This window comes from Urocampus carinirostris, chromosome 9 (genome assembly GCF_059441175.1).
Source record: "Urocampus carinirostris isolate Australia breed hairy pipefish chromosome 9, RoL_Ucar_1.0, whole genome shotgun sequence".
Taxonomy (NCBI): domain Eukaryota; kingdom Metazoa; phylum Chordata; class Actinopteri; order Syngnathiformes; family Syngnathidae; genus Urocampus; species Urocampus carinirostris.
In genome coordinates, this window is record NC_142357.1 from 24,731,643 (window position 1) to 24,753,692 (window position 22,050).

The following is a 22,050-nucleotide window of genomic DNA, read 5'->3' on the forward strand; positions in this document are numbered from 1 at the left end:
GCCAAACCCAAAATCCAGCCTTAACTCAGCTGATCTGCTGCAGCTGAGTTCAGGGGCGCGGCAGACTGGTAGCCATGGCGACCGTGACAACAATCCTGATTAGAGTCCAAATGGTTGGGATAAGTCATACAAAAAAGCAGTTGTTTTTATTTAAATAATTCCTGTACAAAAATTGTTATTCGGCATCCACGATTTGAAAAATCAAAAAATGTATTAAAGACAGTGGAAACATATAAGTTGACAGGTATGAAATGATAATAAATAAGATTTTATGCATTTGTACCCATATTGGCAACTAAAAAAAATAAGCAGTTAAGTATTTTACGGACAACTGTATACGTCAGGATCTGGCCATATTTCAGTCCTATTAAGTGTCAATTTAAGGGGAGTGGTTGGAGAGTGCCCATCTGTTCGTAATCAGCCTCCACACCTGCACCTTATTATTCTGGCTCTTTATATTAAAGGGCTCTGACGCCAGAGTTTGTCAGGATATTGTCATTGCCATGTCAGGTTTGTTCCTCTTGTTTTTTGTTTTTTTGTTTTTTTCAGACACTCTAGTTTTGAAGACCACTTGTTCGTGACTTAGTTCCTGGGTTTTGTTAATAAAAAGCAACCTTTTTTTGAAAATACCAGCCTCTGTTCTGATTCCCTGCAAATTGACTCAGACCCGTATGTGTGCCACTATTGAGTTAATTGTTTCATAAGCTATATACGGTACATCTGTTATGTTGTTTACCTCGACTCTGTTGTAATATTGAAATGTGCCACTGGGCATATAGTCCAGATTGTATGATTTTTTTCGCTGATAGTATGCTGTGATAAGAAGGCCTAGGAACTTGATGTTGGCCACCTGCTCCCCCACTTCTCTGTCCAGGAGGAGGGGGAAACGATAAGTCTTTTTGAACCTCCTGAAATCCTCGATTACCTCCTTGGTCTTCATTGTGTCCAGCCCCAGGTTGTTTGCTAAACACCACCGTAAGAGCTGTTGTGTCTCCTGTCTGAAGTACATACTATTGTTGCCTGAGATGAGATCGACCACTGTAGTGTCGTCCAAGAATTTCACGACTGTATTGGTAGAATGCATTGCAGCACAATTGTAAGTAAATAGGGTGAAAAGTGCTGGGCCAAACACACACCCCTGTGGGATGCCCGTGTGGAGTACCAGAGTGGATAATGATGTCTTTCAAATTCTCACCACCTGATGCCTGTTGTTGAGAAAGCCTGGAATGACGAGTTTGAAAGCTAAGTGTAAGTCTATAACAGTAGCTCGGCATATGTGTTTTGCTGCTTCAGATGGGTCAAGGTGTTGTTCAGAGTGATGGAGATAACCTCCATCGTGGTCCGGTTACTACTGTTGGCAAAGTGGAGGCTGTCGAGTTCTTTAGGGATGTAGTCTCTGACATACTTGAGGAGAATCTGCCTGGAGCACTTTGTCATCACTGGAAAAATGCTTGTAATCATTAAAATAGGTGGGGGAGTTTTTTTCTTTTCAGGGATTATAGTGGAAGACTTGAGACTCACTAGAACCTTGGGCAGCTGCAGGGACATGTTGAAGATGTCCAGGGACACACCAGCTACCTTAAACTGGTCCATACCGAAGGCTGGTGTGAAGTAGGATAGAAAAGGACTGACAGGATTGACAACAAATCAGGATATCGATAACTAACAAGAGAAACTACACGGGAACGAAAACTGGAGAAAATAATAAACAGGTCCAAAATAGACGGAAACAAAACTGGAACTCGAAATTAAACAGGACAAAAATAAACAGGAACAATACCGGACTGAAGATATCAACAGGAAAACAGGATCGAATCAGAACCCACGTCTTGTGGGGTGGAAGTTCGTTTGACGGCCTGACAAAAAAGCAAGAGAGCGCTGAAATTAATATAGAAAGAAAGCCAATCTCTCAACGAGCTGCAGCTAGCACCACAAGGGCGGGGCAAATTGGGCACCATGGCAACCGTGACACACACGGTGCACGGCCAATTGGGCGCCATGGCAACCATGACAAAACATTCTTCTCCAAAAAACAAACAATTGAGTCTTTATGCACAAAATAATCTGTATTAAACCTAAAAATAAAATAAAATGAAATGAAAATTTGAATCAAATTGAATTGTTTTTTTTCCTACTTACTTTCAGGTAGGGCAGCACGGCGGCGCAGTGGTTAGCGCGTGTGCAGGCACAGTTCTAAGGTCTTGGGAACCTCCTGTGTGGGTTCAAATCCAGCGACCGGACTTCCTGTGCGGAGTTTGTATGTTCTCCCCGTGCTTCCGGGCACTCCAGTTTCCTCCCACATTACAAAGACATGCATCTTAGGTGGATTGGCCGGTTCGAATTGTCCCTAGGTGTGAATGAGCGAGCGAGTTGTCTGTCCCTGTGTGCCTTGCGATTGGCTGGCAACCAGTTCAGGGTGTCCCCTGCCCAATACAAAGAATAGAAAATCCGGACCGTAATAAACTTTAAATCATCCAAAATGCCCCTGTGAGAATCTCTGTATTGGAACCATATTCCCTATTGGCACAAGTTTACGGTCCTCTTGAATCATTGCAACGATTGGGCAAACGGGTAAACGACTCAAAAGCAAGAGCCCGCCTTTTGCCAAAGGAAGATGTTTCCCTTAATCTGAGCCAAAATCCCAGCAACAACATGCAGGAGGAAGATCTGGCAGCCAGCAGAATCATTTTTTTCGACATCAAGGATCCCCACCTGGCAGGAGCCGAGGAATGCAGTTGGAGCTATATGCAATAGCTAAGTCCCAGGTCCGTGACGTATCATACATAATGTATAAGCATCACCACAGACTCCTGCAGAGACTCATTATGTGAGGAGGAAGGTGGCCAACAAAATATCAGAACGACGCCAGTGGAGGAATATAGATGCATGTGACATCATGTAGTTCAGTGCCGTTTTGTATGGAAGCAAGGTCCGGTCTGGTGTTTTGTTATTAACTGAGAATCAGCTCGGGTTTTCAGCCACAAAGGAACAGATGTAGCTCATGAAAAAGTCAAATGCATCAGTGGCATTTTCATATTTTTTTTTTAAAGAGACACGCCAGGAAAACAAGGGTGCTCTTGCATAATATCAAAACACTTGCAAGATTGCTAAGTTTAGTCTAACTGTGCCCAGGGGCAAATGTTTTTGTTTTTTTCTTTCTTTTTTTTTTCTAGGCAGGTGGGTGAAGATATTACCGCCGTTGTGAGTGAACACTTGAATCCTGGATAATTGAAGCAGTTCTCCTACATGTATTGTGAAAAAGGTCAGACATTTTCTTCATCCACGTGTTAGAATCATTAACCGACGGGACAGGTTGAGTGAGCAGTTTGTTTTGTTTTTTAAGATAAGAAAAATTAAATAAACAAACCGAATATTCTGGGCTTGTGAGCATAGAACAAGTTATCACAAGTGGGCTTTAAACATTGCTAAGAATTATTCAGGTAACAACCACGTCAGGGTATGGAAGAAAAAACAAATAAAAAACAATAAAAAAACAAACAAACAAAACAAAAAACATAAGTCAGTGAAGTGGAAAATTCCCAAACACCCATTGTCACACTAGTTCATTGTCCAGACCTACAGACCTGAAAGGACTTAACGCAAAAGCCAAGGTCTGCCTCCCAACAGTATATAAGAACACCACTTACAACAATGCAGATACTCAATAAAGGCTAAATTAATGGATACATTTAGACAAGGTATACACATTAGAATAAGTAGATAATCATAAGGTGCATCAACTACAACTAAATAATCAACTTGAATATAATACCGTTGTGATGATTAAAATAATCAAAGGGTGTAACTGGAAAACTCTTAAAACAATATCTAGAACTGCAATAAATTATCCACATTTGCAAATCTGTGAAGTGCAATATAATACAAGTAAAAATGTACCTCACTGGCAGAAAACTTCGTTTTCCTGATTGAATAGTTTAATTATTTTTTTAGCACCAGTTCTTTTTTTGTACACTGTTGTTTGCTGTTTTAACTATTATGAACTGTTTATATCATTGTAACTATCGGCTAATCCTGTTGCTGTTCTTTGCTTTTCCATGCCCTTTTGGATGGATCTGCTTTTGTAACCTAGGGGATTTATCAAAAAAAAAGGTCCCATGGGGGGGCTGGGGTTTTTAAGGGTTATTGTTCTACAAAACTCAATTCCAATGAAGTTGGGAAAGTGTGTTAATTGCAAATAAAAATTGATCCAAGTAAATTGCAAATTCTTTTCAACCCATATTTAAATGAATGCACAGCAAAGACAACATATTTATTGTCTTCACTCATAAACTTTATTGTTTTGGGAGAAAATCATCAACTCTGTAATTTGATGACAGCAACACGTGCCAAAATAGTTGGGACAGGTGTCAATAACTACTCAGAAAGTGGATGAATGGAAATCAACCAACTATTTGCAGGTGAACAGATGAATTAGCAACAGGTGAGAGTTGTTACTGGGTATAAAAAAGGGAGACCCGAACAAGCTAAGTCATTCACATGCAAGGATGGGGCGAGGTTCACCTCTTTGTGAACAACTGCGTGAGCAAATTGTTGAACAGTTTAAAAACAACATTCCTCAAAGTACAATTGCAAGGAATTTAGGGATATCATCATCTACAGTCCATAATATTGTGAAAAGGTTCAGGGAATCTGGAGAAATCACTGTGCGTAAACGGCATGGCCGTAAACCATTATTGAATGCCCGTGACCTCCGAGCCCTCAAGCGGTACTGCATTAAGAACCGACATCAATGTGTAAAGGACATCACCACATGGGCTCAGGAACACTTTGGAAAACCACTGTCAGTCAATACAGTTCGACGCTATATCCGTAAGTGTGGGTTAAAACTTTATGTTGCAAAGCGTAAGCCATTCATCAACAACATCCAGAAACGCCGCAGGGTTCTCTGGGCCCGAGCCCATCTAAAATGGACTGATACAAAGTGGAAAAGTGTTCTGTGGTCTGATGAGTCAGTTTTCCAAATTGTGTTTGGAAATTGTGGACGTCGTGTCCTCCGGTCCAAAGAAGAACAGAACCACCCAGACTGTTATGCACGCAAAGTGCAAAAGCCAGCATCTGTGATGGTATGGGGGTGCATGAGTGGCCAAGGAATGGGTAACCTGCACATCTGTGAAGGCACCATTAATGCAGAAAAGTACATTCAGGTTTTGGAACAAAGTATGTTGCCATCCAAACAGAATCTTTACCATGGGCGCCCTTGCTTCTTCCAGCAGGATAATGCCAAGCCACACACTGCACGTCTCACGACAGCGTGGCTTCGTAGTAAGAGGGTGCGGGTGCTTGACTGGCCTGCCTGCAGTCCTGACCTGTCTCCCATTGAAAATGTGTGGCGCATTATAAAGCGCAGAATAAGACAAAGGAGACCCCGGACTGTTGAACAGCTGAAGCTGTACATAAAGCAAGAATGGGAAAGGATTCCACTATCAACGATTCAACAACTAGTCTCCTCACTTCCTAAACGTTTATTGAGTGTTATTAAAAGGAAAGGTGATGTAACACAATGGTGAAGAAGCCCCTTTCCCAACTACTTTGGCACTTGTTGCAATTATAAAATTCTAAGTTTATCATTATTTGCTTATGGAAATAAAGTTTATGAGTTTGAACATGGATAATCTTGTCTTTGTGGTGTATTCATTTAAATATGGGTTAGAAAAGGTTTGCAAGTCATTCTATTCTAATTTTACTGACATTTTAAACTTTTTCCCAACTTCAATGGAATTGACTTTTGTATCTTCGTTATTCATTATCCATTATCCGTTATCGGTCAGTTCATAATACGCTACAAAGCCTAGGAGCCGGGACACTTACTCTCAGCCAAAAGGCCAAGCTAAGGTCCTAGCCCTAAAGCCTTGCTGCGATCATTGCGAATGCACCGTTCCCGGAGGTACTGCAATACCGGGCCGATGCGTTGAGTGGACAGAGCAAGCTCTTATTCCATCTCCGAATTGCAAAAATCAAAGTCTGTGACAAAGATGGTTCACAAATCTAGAATCATTGTGCATAATCCTTGAATTACATGGGGGGGGCTTCAGAACAGGTTGGGATCTCTTATCTGAAGGCTCCCTCCCTCCTTCTCCTTCCTAATTTAAAACCTATGGCTGTCATCTTCCCTTAGAGTATCCACTAAATAAAAAACGGATCACTGATTTCAGAAAAAAACATGTTTTCTCATTAAAAGTAAAATTATCTTACTCAAGCCATACGAGATAGTGTTGTCAATTTATAAAAGATGGTATTTACTATTTTACTGTCATGAAACAGAACAAGGACTCGGATCCAATAGCGTCAGTTAAAGGCTTTATTGTGACAAGATTCGGTGGAGCAGGCTTGGGACGTCGAGCCTTGGCAGTGGAAAGCCTCTTGGGACGATATGGCAACTCCGTGGTGAAAACGCGTGGCGAAACGTAGCAGGTAAGTCGGTGGCCGGGGCGGAAGAGTAATCGTAAACTTTTAACAGACAAGGGTCAGGCAACGAGAATCAGACTTGGAATATACATGGGCTTGTGGTACCTTGAATGTTGGAGGTTCACTCAGGAAATGAGGAAGACACTCGAACGTCCATCTCTGGACGCTGACAGCTTATGTAGTAGACTTCCACCAATCAAGAGATCGCGTTCCAGCACACCAGCTGATTACCTCAGGTGACTCCGGTTAGGTAATCACGACAGAACCCCCCCCTCAAGGGACGGCTCCAGAAGTCCCCCAGGGAAAAATAAAAATAAATCCAAACACGTCACATGGCAACACCGGTAATCCAAGGGAAAAAAAATCACAGGCCAGTTACAAATAATTCCCCAAAACCCAAAATACATCACCAATAATCCAAAAATCGAGGGCCCAGAGGTCGTCCGATGAACCCTCAGAATTCTTCCGAGTGGATAGAGGCCCCTTCGTCCGCATCTGAAGGGGTGGTAGCGGGTGGGTCTGCCGGTGGAAGAGCAGCAGCGTCAGACCTACGACGACGACCACGGCGTGGTGCTGGTTGGTCAGGATGCAGTTGATGGAATTCTGCCACAAGAGATCGGTCCAGGATCTGCCTGCTGGGAATCCATGATCTCTCCTCCGGACCATATCCCTCCCAATCGACCAAGTACTGGAAGCCCCGACCCCTGCGTCGGGAGCGGAGCAGGCGGCGCACTGTATAGATAGGCTCCCCGTCCAAGGAGCGTGGAGCTGGGGGAGGAGGTGGAATGGGTGCCAACGGACTCTGGCTGACGGGCTTGATTCGGGAAACATGAAACGTGGGGTGCACTCTCATAGATCTTGGTAGACGGAGACGGACTGCTGAGGAGTTGATAATTTTTACTATAGGAAATGGGCCAAGATACCGAGGAGCCAGTTTCCTCGACTCAACCTTCAGTGGAAGATCAGCTGATGCTAGCCACACCTTCTGGCCCACCTGGTACTTCGGAGCAGGACTCCTCCGTCGATTAGCTCCAACGGCATGAGTCTTGCTAGCCCGAAGGAGTGTGGCCCGAGCACGAGCCCAAGTTCGCCGACAGCGACGTGCATTCGCCGTAGCTGACGGGCAGTTTACTTCCTCTTCTTGACTAGGGAACATAGGGGGTTGGTACCCATACACACACTGGAAGGGGGACATTCCAGTGGATGAGCTAACCAAGGAATTGTGAGCATATTCCACCCATGCCAATTGCCGAGCCCAGGACAACGGTTCGCTAGAGACCATGCAGCGAAGAGCCGTTTCCAAATCTTGGTTCACTCGTTCAGACTGCCCATTGGATTGAGGGTGGAACCCTGATGAGAGGCTGACAGAGGCACCCAACAGACGACAAAACTCCTTCCAAAACGCGGATGAGAACTGGGGACCACGGTCAGAAACAATGTCCAGAGGGATGCCATGGAGGCGGAACACATGCTGCTGGACTATCATTGCAGTTTCCTTGGCGGAGGGGAGCTTCGGTAGTGCCACGAAATGGACCATCTTACTGAATCGGTCCACGATAGTTAGTACAGTCGTCATCCCCTCGGATACTGGCAACCCCGTCACAAAGTCCAAGGAGATGTGGGACCATGGGCGGCGGGGAACCGGAAGTGGATGTAACAGACCGGCCGGACGTTGGTGGGATGTTTTGTTCTGGGCGCACACTTGACAGGCGGAGACATATTCCCTAACGTCCTTGGCCATGGTAGGCCACCAGAAGCGTCGGGACAAGAAACTGTGAGTCCGAGCCGACCCCGGATGGCAAGAAAAGTGAGAATTGTGCCCCCATTGGAGGACCTCGGACCGTAAGGGTTCGGAGACGAATAGTCGACCCTCGGGACAGGAGCTGGGGCCCGCCTGATCGGGTATCGCCTCTCTGACTCGGGACTCGATATCCCAGGAGACTGCTGCCACCATACAGGAAGCTGGAAGGACCGTTGCGGGACCCTGAGGTGTGTCATTGGAATTCTGGAATTGTCGGGAGAGCGCGTCGGGTTTCACATTTCGAGATCCGGGTCTGTAGGACAGAGTGAAGTTAAAGCGGGTGAAAAACAGGGCCCAACGTGACTGGCGAGGATTGAGCCGCTTGGCCGATCTAATATATTCTAAGTTCTTGTGGTCAGTCCAAACTATGAACGGCACCGTTACCCCCTCCAACCAATGCCGCCATTCCTCCAGGGCTAGCTTGACGGCCAACAACTCACGATCCCCCACGTCGTAGTTGCGTTCGGCCGGGGACAACCGCCGGGAAAAGAAGGCGCACGGGTGCATCTTCTGGTCCTTGTCCGACCGCTGGGACAGGACAGCACCCACTCCCACATCTGAGGCGTCCACCTCCACTACCAGTTGGCGTGCAGGGTCCGGTACCTGGAGTATGGGGGCCGTAGAGAAATGGGTTTTTAGACGGTTGAAAGCTGCATTAGCCTCGGAAGACCACCGAAATGGCTCTCTAGGACTGGTAAGAAGCGTGAGGGGAGCTGCCACCGAACTGTAGTTCCTGATGAACCTCCGGTAGAAATTGGCAAAACCAAGGAATTGTTGGAGCTTTTTCCGAGACTCAGGGACAGGCCAAGAGGTGACTGCTGATACCTTGGCAGGATCCATCTGAAGGGTCCCCTCCGCCACGATGTAGCCCAGGAACGAGACTGTCTTGGCGTGAAACTCGCACTTCTCTGCCTTAACAAATAAAGAGTTCTCTAGGAGACGACGGAGAACCAGCTGGACATGTTTTCGGTGTTCATCGAGGGACTTTGAGAAAATCAAGATATCGTCCAGATACACAAAAACAAAACGATTAAGCACATCTCGTAAAATGTCATTTACCAAAGATTGGAAAACAGCTGGAGCATTGGTTAATCCGAACGGCATTACCAGATACTCGTAGTGACCGTTGGGTGTGTTGAATGCCGTCTTCCACTCATCACCCTCCCGGATTCGGACTAAGTGGTAGGCGTTGCGCAGATCAAGTTTAGTGAAGACCGTGGCCCCCTGTAGAAGCTCAAAAGCAGAGGCAAGCAGCGGCAAGGGATAGCGATTTTTAACCGTGATTTCATTAAGGCCCCGATAATCTATACAGGGCCGGAGTGACCCGTCCTTTTTTCCCACAAAAAAGAACCCCGCCCCAGCAGGAGAAGAGGAGGGTCGAATGATACCAGCCGCCAAGGCATCGGAAATGTATTCCTCCATGGCCTTCCTCTCGGGAACGGACAAGGAGTAGAGGCGGCCCCGAGGAGGAGCAGACCCCGGCAGGAGATCAATTGCGCAGTCATAAGGCCTATGAGGGGGCAAGGAAGAGGCCTTAGCTTTACTGAAGACCTCCTGTAGGTGGTGGTAACAGGCTGGGACCTTGGACAGATTGGGTGGAGCCCTCGTGGAAACAGGATGATTTGGGTAAGGAGCGGCTTGCAGACAGGTTTGGTGACAGTCCATGCCCCATTCAAGTATCGACCCAGTGCGCCAGTCGAAATGGGGGTTGTGTTGCACCAACCAAGGATGACCCAGGACAAGGGGTTGGTTAGGGGAGTGGAGTAAGTGAAATCGGATCTTCTCTCTGTGATTTCCAGACAACTGTAGTTCAATGGGTTCCGTTATTTGAGATACGGTGCCTAATAGGCGGCCATCCAAAGCCCGAGCTGATACCGGGTTAGGAAGGGTTTCAACAGGTATCCCCATCTTGTGTGCGAGTGACAAATCCAGGATATTTGTTTCAGCACCAGAATCGATGAGGGCATGGAAGGGTTGAGATGTACCGGAAATAATGAGATTTGCCCGGAGAACAGGTCTATCAGTCTTGGGGGACGATACTAAAGCTGAGCTCAATCGGATGTCCCCTATATCCGACGAGCGTTGGCTTTTAACGGGCAATTGACCACCCTATGTCCCTGGCCGCCGCAGTAATAACATAGCCGTTCAGTACGCCTTCGCTGGCGTTCTTCGACGGAGAGAAAGGTGCGGTCCACCTCCATCATCTCATGAGGTGCGGTAGAATTGGTTGGGGGGTTCGGTATCTTACTAATGTCTTGACTTAGCCGGGTGATGGGTTGGCTGGGATCTTCTCTCTCTCTGCGTCTTGCCTGAACCCTACGGTCGATCCGGGCGGTCAGTTCGATAGCATTGTCAAGAGTTACCGGAGGAGCGTGGGAAACCAATTCGTCTTTGATATAACCGGACAAGCTATGGAGGTAGGCGTCGACCAGCGCCTCTTCGTTCCAGTGACTCTGGGCTGCTAGTGTGCGAAAGTCAATGGCATAGTCGGCAATGGAGCGTCTCCCCTGGCGAATGTTCAAGATTGAACGAGCAGCATCGACTGATGAGGCTCCAGAATCAAAAACTTTAATCATCTCCTGGCTTAGCAAATTAAAAGAGGTGCATGCTGTCGCCCCCCGTTCGTATTCTGCCGTTCCCCAAAGGCGGGCTCTGCCAGTCAGATGATTTATCACAAAAGCCACCTTCGCCTTTTCGTTCACAAAGGCTCGCGGTTGTAGATCAAAAATTAGTCGGCAATTTATAAGAAAGGGGCGGACCTGGGCGGGCTCTCCACTGAATCTCTCTGGCGAACCTACTCGTGGTTCAACACTGCCGACCTGATCAGAAAGGGGCGGAACTGGATCTTGTGCTCGTGTTGCCGGGGGAGCTTCGCACTGTTCAAAAAATTCTTGGTGACGTCGTACTTGCCGGACTAGTGTGGATACGTCGTGGACGATCTGTTGTATTGCGCCTTCGGTGTGTTGTAGGCGCTGTAGCGCGGATTCCTGTTCGGCATTTCCGCATCTCTCAGAGGTGGGACGAACTGTCGCTGGATCCATGCTTTGGTTCGAGTGTTCTGTCATGAAACAGAACAAGGACTCGGATCCAATAGCGTCAGTTAAAGGCTTTATTGTGACAAGATTCGGTGGAGCAGGCTTGGGACGTCGAGCCTTGGCAGTGGAAAGCCTCTTGGGACGATATGGCAACTCCGTGGTGAAAACGCGTGGCGAAACGTAGCAGGTAAGTCGGTGGCCGGGGCGGAAGAGTAATCGTAAACTTTTAACAGACAAGGGTCAGGCAACGAGAATCAGACTTGGAATATACATGGGCTTGTGGTACCTTGAATGTTGGAGGTTCACTCAGGAAATGAGGAAGACACTCGAACGTCCATCTCTGGACGCTGACAGCTTATGTAGTAGACTTCCACCAATCAAGAGATCGCGTTCCAGCACACCAGCTGATTACCTCAGGTGACTCCGGTTAGGTAATCACGACATTTTACTACAGATATAGAGTAAGTTAAAATAAAATAAAATGAGAAAATCAATTCTAAAAGTGAGCAAGAACAATGCCTGTTGATTATAAAATTCATTCATTTTTATTACAATCACAGAGACAATTTTGCCACTGTCAGGGGTGCTTCCAGAAATACATTAAAGACAATAATGATATAAATAATGTGATTAATAAATGGATTTCGGCAAAATACTTTTGATACCTGCAGTCAATATAAATATGTGATATAGCGGTAAAATCAGACCTAGAAAATCCACCCGACCTGACCTGGACCGCAGGTATTAGAGCCCGAACCAGCCCCAGCCCACTAATTATCTTGATTTTAAGTGACCAGGTACAAAGTAAACTAAAATGTTCTTATTTTATTTGTATGGACGAAGGGTGATTGCTGCCTTCTCCGATAACAAAACTTCCTACCCAGCAATGAACCTCCTGTGTCCGACAGTCCCGCCGAACAGAGTATGCACCAAACATGCCGCCCAGTAGACTCTTCCAATAAGAAAAAGAAACATTACGTGTGCATATTTATAAAAAGAAAATCAGCGAGAGAGAAGCCCGCCTCAAAACTACCTTTAATGTAAATTGTATGATTATAACTATAATGCAGTGTTCATTTTACCTCTGAAAAGTGATGAGTCCCGGGGACTCGCATGCTCAAAAATCTATAGGTCCCAACAGAGATCTATGGGTCCCCAAAATGTAGTGTTATCAAGGTTGAAATTGTAAATCGGTGACAAATATATAATAAAAATCTATATATTCATTCAGTTTTAATCATCAAATTATTAATTAATTTTCTGCATCAAATTATTGTTGGTAATATACCGATTAAAGGGATAGCCACAAACCTGTCTGTTTTTTTCATTTTCTCCTTTTATACTTCCTTTTTTTCTTAACTTCTTTATACAACATAATAATTCGTAATATAATGCATCAAAGCAAGTGAGCCGTTTGAGAGCGGGCTCTCTTAAATGAGTTGAGCCGAAAAAGCCGGTTCTCTAAAAAGAGACAGACTTTTCACCACACAATCGAGATCGGCGAGCAGACGAAACTCGAACCGCGAGACCAAAACAACATCTGCCGGATCTGCCTTTGGAGTGTGGTAAATCTTTGTTTAAAAAAAAAATGTAATTGGGTAATAATGACCATTTTGTGTCCAAAAAGTTGCGTCCCGGGGACGCACGTTGATTTGAGACTATGCGTCCCCAGCAAAAATCATGCGCCTAGGACGCAGGGATGCGGGCAAACGAGAACACTGATAATGCTACACACTATCAGGACCACGACAACTGCATTACGAACCACGCACAACCATTTAGATCTGGTTTCACCTGCTCAAAGGTTCGGCCTACTTTACAGAAGACATAAAATAAAATAGATGGTGTCATACATATGCAAATTCCTAATACAAGGATGGTTTAGTCTTACCACAAATTAAATCGGCCCAATCCAAAATGTTACGTACAATCACCAGCTGAAGCTGACAGCTGCTGTCCACAACTGAATGAAATGCAAGTTGACGCTTTAAGCCTGCCAGTGCTAACTCAGGGAAAGCACACTCGCATCTCAACATGCCAATTGTGAATTTCCCGAGTCCCTGACATGGGAGTGCTCTGATAAGAGTTTTATAAGACGTTAGGTTTATATAACACATCTAAAATGACACAAATCGATGCATAATTATATGACATTTAAAGTGAATTACTACATGGCTTTCCCTTCAAATGTGTAAAAACAGATTTGATGAGTGCATAGTCACCCTTAAAAGATATGTAAATGGACAGAAAATGAGACTAATGTAGCTATTTTATGTGTATTTCCTTTTCATTTTTCAAATAAAAGTGGCTATAAATGAGCCTCTTTGGCGCATTTTGCTTCTATAATTGCTTTAACCCTTTATTGCGACGAATGCAAAGAGCTAGAGGGAGGAAAAAAATGGAAAATGTGTGATTTTTTTGCAGAGGATTTCATGTTGACCAAGGGTTACATTTCTGATTACATTTACATGGTATTGTGTTGGGAGTTGCACGCTGAAAAAGGTTGATTCGACAGACTCAACGCGGGTGTGATTACGGATATCGTCGCCGAAGCAGCAAGCCAAATTGGGTGTGCATATTTTACACACCTTATACTCTGCGAAAAAGAAGAATTGGTTCTCTTGCATGCCAAATGAGCTTCGCGGAACAGGAGGAAAATGAACACACGTCGATGTGGAAATGTCTCTTTTCTGAATACTAGATGTAATGGCCTTTGTGCTTGGGATAGAGAAGAGAGGATCTAAAAAGAAGTGTTTGGAGTAACGCGCAACAAAGGAGTGTGATACTTTTTGTGTACTGTAACACGTTATAAATAAAATTTGGTAATTCAATTACCGTTACAGCATAGTGCGATGTAGGAGGTAAAGTGCTCATTTTGGGATCAAAAGATTGCAGGTTTGATTCCCGGCTCCTCCAAGTTACATGTCGAAGTGTTCTTGGGCAAGACACTGAATCCCTGATGCCCCCGATAAGCAGGTAGTTGCCTTGGCTTACGCTGCTATTGCTTACTTAGTGTGTAAAAGGGAAAGTGTAAAGCACATTGTAAAGCATTTTTTATGCTATATGAATGCAGAACATTTAGAACATTCACATCATCCAGCCGAAGAAACATACAACAATATTTCCACCAGAAACACACTACCTGTCAAAAACCGGAACAGGATCAGGACCCAAATGTGTGACGTTTCTCACGCATGCCTTTTATTTTACGGAAAATGGGGAGCCATGTACGTTAGGCAGCAGTCCGGCGTGGAATGATAGGAAGCCAGAAGCCGACGAGATTGATACCAATAGCCTGAGCAGATTTCGGACAAATGGGGTCGATACCGGACAGGACGGGACGGACAGGATTGATATCAAAACAGGATATTGAAATTAGGATGGACAAATTAGACAGGAACGAAACTGGAAACCGATGTTAAACAACGGGACATACAGGATTGATATCAAAACAGGATATCGAAATTAAACAGGACAATCTAGACTGGAATGAAACTGGAATTAAACAGGACAAAATAAACGGGAACCATACCAACAGGAAACAGGACCGAGTCAAAACCCACGTCTTGCGAGGCAGAGGTTCGTTGACGGACTGACAAAGGAAGAGTGAGAGCACTGAGCTTAAATAGACAGAAAGCCAATCTGTCAACAAGCCGCAGCTGGCGCCACACGGGCAGGGCCAATTGGGTTCCGTGGCAACCATGACACTACCTCCAACAACACACTAGGATGGTGGAGTTTCTCCCTAATGATATTTTGATATTCTGCCTACCATATATAGACATCTAAGCCGTATTTACAACCTTGAAAGAAATCAGGGAGTCAGTTTATATATTTGGTTGTGTGTTATCAGTACCGAATGGTAGGCAGCTCAAGGGGAAGGGGACATGGTTTATACAGGAACGATGAAGTCTATGAGGTAAACGTAAATATCAATCTGATGGTAAAATAATGTTAATTGTTGGTCTTTTTATTTGTTTTTTATTTTTTTTTTTACAATACAGCATGCCTGGAGAAAAAAAGAAAAAAGATGGAGAAGGAAGTCTTCGTGTGGGTTAGAGGTAAATAATAAAATGGGTATTGAGTGACTTGGCTGTGTTAGTTTGCAAGCTCTCAATTTTGCTCAAACACCTAATATGAAAATTTTCACCACTTCCAAAGGTTTGTGACTCGGTTTCTGTCATGATTACCAATGTGAATCACCTGTGCCTGCTCCTTTGGCGCCAACTGCCTCGGACTCTGATTGGCTCCCTGTCCCTATATAAACCCACTCCTATCCGTCCCCTTTTGTCAGTCTGTCTGCAAACCTCAGTTATCACTAGGCAAGCCTTTTTGACCCTGACTCCCACCTGTTTTTTGCTCCCGTCTTTCCCCCGGCTTTGACCTGCTTTTGATCCTGACCACGTCTACTCTCCCGTCCCGGTTTTCAACCTCTTTTTGTCCCCGACCACGTCTACTCTCCTTTCTTGGCTTACGACTCGCTTCCGACCTCGACCACACTTTTACTCACCTGTCCATGCTACTGACCCGTTTTCCATTCCCGACACCGCCATCGCTCGCCACGGAAGATTTACTTCCGTGTTTAGAGCGACCTGCTTCCCGTGCCAAGTAATCATCGGATCGTGGGCACAACCCTTTCTCTTTCTTCCAATAAAACTTGTGAGAAATACAAAGCAAGTGGGTCCGGTCTCCGTTCTGGTCCTGACAGGTTTCATCTATTCACTTAATTTGTGGCTATTTTTAAGCAGTTTTAGGGGGACAGATTTAATATGAGTATATACTGTAATCTTTTACTAGATAGTAACTTAAATAGTAACACACTACTTTTGGGTGTCAGTAATCTGGGGATCTACTTTTTAAATGAAGTAACTAATGACCGTAACTTGGTTTTCTTTTCTGTAGTGCGCCCAACACTCCTAAACTGGGATGACACAGAATTAACCAGAATAAAGAAAACTGTTCTTGGAAAATCTGGCTTTTCTTGGTCAACCGATATTGCAGTAAATCGGCTCCCAGGGGTCTTGCGTCAAATGGCTTTGCACGCAATTAGCCTCGGGGAAAGACATCACAGTGACAAGCATGCGGTGATTTTAATGATGCTGTCTGATTGATTAGACTTGCTGATTTTCGATTTTTTTCTTGTCTAAAAAGAAATATCCATTCATGTCTACACAAATACAATTTATTTGCATTGTTTTTTTTAATTCGAATAAAAGGGAGATTGACCGCAATTTGCAAGAAGGTAGTAGACAATGTTCAAACAAGTTGCGTGAAAATCAACAATAAAAGTACACGTTCATTTTCTACCATCCAATCCAGGAAATGAGCCATATTTTACACATTTCATCCTTAACTCCAAATAATACCAGAAATTCTTGACTGCTAAGTGCACCCGAATAAAAGCCTCATGTTCAAATTTAAGAACAAACTCAATTTTGCCTTTGTAAACGCGTTGCTGGATTTTAATCAGGACAGAACAGCCCAAAAAATGAACACATTTTTCGTAGACGCTTTTAGTGTCAGAACACACTCCTTAAACAATTTTCAACTCTGTTGTTTTCATTTCCGCTCCCATTTGTTTATGTTACGCGTTTTCCAATCATGTGACCATTCAAAACTGAGTTTATATATAAACGAACACACTGGGCCGAAAGGAATAAAGAATGAAGGCTACGTCCCATAAAAAGCCCCATATTCTCAGACCTTTTGTTACTATGTAAAATTGTCGTAGTTACAACATGAATTATAAGCTCAGCATCCAAATTTCTACAACTCTGCAAACAATTGTATGTCAAATTACTAAAATGAATTCTTCAAGAAGTAATTACTCCTTGTCATGATTACTCATTGCCCTCACCTGTGCCTGCTCGTTTGGTGCCAGCTGTTGCTTGTTGCCTGATTAATTCCCATCCTATTTAGACCCAGTACGCCAGTCTCTCCCTGTCAGTCCGTCAGCGAACCTCTGCATACCCAAGGCAAGCAATTTGACTCTGGCTCCAGTCTGTCCCGTTTTCAACCGTATACCACTCGTCTGTTCCTGATTCCCCATTTGTCTCTGGCATCGACCCATTTTTGTCCTTTTGACCACGCTCTGATCTCCCGCCCCAGCTAACGACCCGTTTTTGACCATCGACCACGCTCTGATCTCCTGCTCCAGCTATCAACACGTTTGCCCGTTTTACCACGCTACGATATCCCACTCCAGGAGATCCACTTCCGCATTCCGATCACGCTCCAAACCCGTGAGCGGCTTGCTTCCCTCGTCCAGCGAGCACCGGATTGCTGGCGTTTGTTTTCCTCTATATCTCAATGAACTTGTGAGTAAACGTTACGCGTCTAGGTCCTCCTCCTGTTCTGGTTCTGACAAATTGAGAGAAACACATGATTTAAAACTACAATATTACCAGGCAAAATTATCTCATTCCTTATTTTTTACTGGACTTTTTACTTTGGTCAACTGTTAAATCCATCCACATGCTTGAACAAGACTGCAGTGTAGAACAAAAAGAGCAGGTGTTCAATGACCCCAGCACCTGCCATGCTATTTTAAAACACGGCCCTGGTTTATATTCGATGTGTTTTTTTTCCGATCGCCGTGACCAAGTGGGAGAATTCACAACCCGATGTTACGTGTCCCCCCACCCTTCTCAATTCCCTGTTGTCAGACGTGTGTCAGAGGCGTCTTTCTTTGCTACGTTTTGATCCTGAGCTTGTTGACAACTGTTCCAGTCATCAGCGGGCGTCGACGCTTGCCTTCTTTTTGCTGGAGCGACGTTTATTTACCAGCCGTTACGAATGGCTTTTCTGTACTCCTTCTCAAAGCTTTTATTCACAATGTTTTATGTTTACACTCTGTTTATTTGATACATAGAGTTAAATTCTTAATAGATTCCCACATATTGCTGCTGTCATATGGAGGTTTTTTTTCTGGATAAAAACATTTTGATACTCTCAAAAATACATTTATGAGATTGTGTCTTGTCCAATGAGAAGGAAATGTTTTTGAGATGAAGTGTTTGAGGAGTATGAGTGACAAAATTGGATAGACTGAGAAATGAAATTGTGAGAGACAGAACTGGAGTAGTAGTGGAACTGGAGAACTGGAGTAGTAGTGGAACTGAGCAAGCATGTGGATAAGAGACTGCAAGGTTGGTTTGGACACATGGAGAGGATGGATAAGGAGCGAATGATGAAGAGGATCTACAGAGCAAAAGTACATGGAAGGAGACCAAGAGTAAGGCCGTGATTAACGTGGATGGATGCTGTTATAAGTGCACTGCAGGAAAGAGGTCTAAATCTAGTGGAAGCTAGAGCTTTTGTTGGTGATATGAATGAGTGGAGAGATGTTGTAAAAGGATAGTTGTATGTTTAGACGTGTTCTAATGGATGGGCAGAGTACCCGTATGATGCGGCAGGGGTAAACCAGTGAAAGCTGTCGGACCCTGCAGTTGAACAGAAGAGTGTGTTGTGTCACCCTGACCCGAGTGACATGGCCGCTTGTCTATGTCCCGTTTCATCTGGAGGGACAAAAGCATGACAACTTAGGTGAAGAGGTGCCTAACTTGTTTGGGTCTTTGGGCATTTGGGTTGGCCATTGTCCAAAAGGTCTGTGTGTGTTTTTTTGCTACCTTTTCCCTTTTTTTGATTATCCTTGTTTTTGTATGTGTTTGTCTTGCTGTCGGTCACCCCTCTTGAGGGATATGACATGTCTTTTGCAATAAGAGAATTTGCCACTGCAGAGAGAAACATATAGTTAAAGTCAGGAGTGTGTAGTGCGGGATGTCCTTAACTGGTAAATGGTCTGCATTTATGTAGCACTTTTCAATACACTCAAGAACTCCCAAAGCACTTTACAATGTGCTTCACACTTTCCCATTCACACAATCACACTGACACGGTGACAGTCTTGCAAGGCACCTACGTGCTTATTGGTGGCATTAGGGGTTCAGTGTCTTGCAAGGTTGAAAGTTAGGTACCTTTTCTATAGGGTATATGTAAGCATTGTCAAATTTTGTTGAAATACCCATAATTGCAATGCTGGGCAGAACCGGGTAATGAGATTGAACCTCCCTGTTTGCATGTTCTCCCTGAGCTGTCGTGGGTTTCCTCCGGGCACTCCGGTTTTCTCCCATATCCCAAAAACATGCATGTCAGGTTAATGGGCCAGTCCAAATTGTTCCTAACTGTGAATAAGCGAATAAGTTGTCTGTTCCTGTGTGCCCTGCGACTGGCTGGCAACCAGTTCAGGGTGTCCCCTGCCCACTGGCCAAAGACAGCTGAGATGGGCTCCAGCACCCCCGCGACTGTAAATGTATGAAGAGCGCAATGGTAATAAACAAGTAAATTTTTATTTTATTATTTCATGCGCCTTATGGTCCGGTGCATCATACATAAACAATATATGACAAAAGACTATTTTTGAGGGGTGTGCCTTATAATGCAGTGTGTCTTATTGTGCATAAAGTATGGGAGATTAAAAAGAAAATACAATAAAAGGCACATATCTCACTAAAGGCGACTAAAAGTGTCATGATTACCTATATGCTTCACCTTAGCCCACTCCTTTGGCGCCAACTGCCTCGGACTCTGATTGGCTCTCTGTCCCTACTTAAACCCACTCTTATCTGTCCCCTTTTGTCAGTCCGTCTGCGAACCCCAGTTAACACTAGACAAGCCTTTTTCGACCCTGACTCCCACCTGTCTATTGCTCCCGTCTGTCCCCCGGCTTCGACCTGTTTTTGTCCCCGGCTACATCTACTCTCCTTTCCTGGCTTATGACTTGCGTAAAACCCCAACCACGTTTTTGCTCTCCTGTCCCAGCTACTGACCCGTTTTTCCGTTCCCGACATTGCCATCGCTTGCCACGGAAGATCCACATCCGCGTTCAGAGCGACTTGCTTCTTGCGCCTAGCGAAAACCATATCGTGGGCGCAGCCTTCCTCTTTCCTTTAATAAAACTTGTGAGATACATAACGCAATTGGGTCCTGTTTCCGCTCTGGTCCTGACAAAAAGTATATTTCTAAGCACTCTAAATGCATGTAATTTATTTTGCATTTGGGCAAATTAAAATAATTAAAAATTACAGAAAAAACAACCCCACTTTAAATTGTATTTAATAAGAAATGGGTGGTGAGCGCACAGCCCCACGGTGCAGAGGTTCCGGGTTCAAGGCCAGCTACCGCAGCCTCCCCGTGTGAAGTTTGCATGTTCTTCCTGTGCCTGCTTGGGTTTTCTCCGGGCACCTTGGTTCCCTCCCACATTCCAAAAACATGCATGTCAGGTTAATTGTCGGGTCCAAATTGTCCCTAGGTACGAAAGAGCGAGCGAATTGTCTGTCCCCATGTGCCCTGTGACTGGCTGGCAACCAGTTCAGGGTGTCCACTGCCCACTGCCCGAAAATGACTGGGATGGGCTCCAGCACCCCTACTGAGGATGGATGGATAGATATTGCTTGTGTATTGTACCACTTAAGAAAATAACTTTCTGCTCATATTCAAACAGACCCCATCAAACGCTCTCTCCCGAGAGAATCGCAGTCCGATTTCCCGTAAACATATCATCCAAGCACAATTCTCAGGAACAAATGAGTTTTATTTACTGCACATCCGTCGGAGAAAATGAAAGTAAAATGTGATAGACCAGTGCTCAAGATGATGCCACTGTTGCTCCCTCGCCAAGCAGCCGGTATCCAATAAAAAAATCAACTTTCCTCCGACTGCATCAACAAGACGAGTGAGCGTCCATCATTTCCGCATGATTTCAGGACACATTTTTGTGGGATTTACAGTAGCCGGGAAGACGTTTTTACGCTCCTAAATCCAATTTGAAAACTCCCCTGAGCTGCCGGTGCCTCCTCCTTAACTCCCTGAATGCGAAGAGTGGATCACTTTAATTTGAGTCGGAAATGTGATTTTGCAGCAAGTTTGTGTTTGATATTGACATGTATTTGCGTCTTGGCAATTTTCAAGAACAGAAAACTTGAATATATCCAGTCCAAAAATGAGAAAAAATACTAAGAAATATAATAACTACTTCTTTATTGGCGTATGATTTTCTTAGAGGGAGAGTGTGTATTATTTTACCACAAATTGCTGCTGTATGCTTCCATGCAACTAAAAACAAGGGGGTGGCAGTAGCTCAGGAGGTAGAGCGATCGCTTTAGGATTAAGGGATCCCAGTTCGAATCCCGGCTTGTCTGTGTTACATGCCGAAGTGTCCTTGGGTAAGACACTGAACCCCCAATACCCCCAATAAGCAGGTTAGCGCCTTACATGGCTGCACAGATCACGGCCGCTATTGGGAAATGTGAAGCACAATGGGAGGTCTTGACTTGAAAAGCGCTATATAAATGCAGATCATTTCACAAGTACTAAAAAGCAAATGAAAGAATACAAACTAGGGGGCCTTAGAGGGACTAAACAGCCAAGCCTAGGTACCCTAGGTACCCTTATCAGCAAGATGGCAGAAAAGCATTACAGCTTCTTCTACTTGACACTAATGTTTTATTAAATGTTAAAATGTATTGACCTAAGAGTATTTACGAAAATACACATTTATATGACGGAACTTGTATTTTTGTTTATGATTTAAATCAATAAAGTCATACCTCTACATACGAGATTAATTTTCTGAACTGAAAACTAATGAATCCGTTCACAAGCTCCTGGATGCCATCCATCCATCCAGCCATCCATCATCTGCACCGCTTATCTTCAGTAGGGTCGCGGGGGTCTTGGAGCCCATCCAAGCTATCTTCGGGCAGTGGGCAGGGGACACCCTGAACTGGT

General features: G+C 44.5%; 1 pseudogene; it reads right to left on the reverse strand.

Moving 5' to 3' along the window:
• Positions 1 to 5,890: 5,890 nt before the first annotated feature.
• On the reverse strand, positions 5,891 to 5,982 carry LOC148359663 (U2 spliceosomal RNA; annotated as a pseudogene).
• Between the last annotated feature and the right edge of the window lie 16,068 nt (positions 5,983 to 22,050).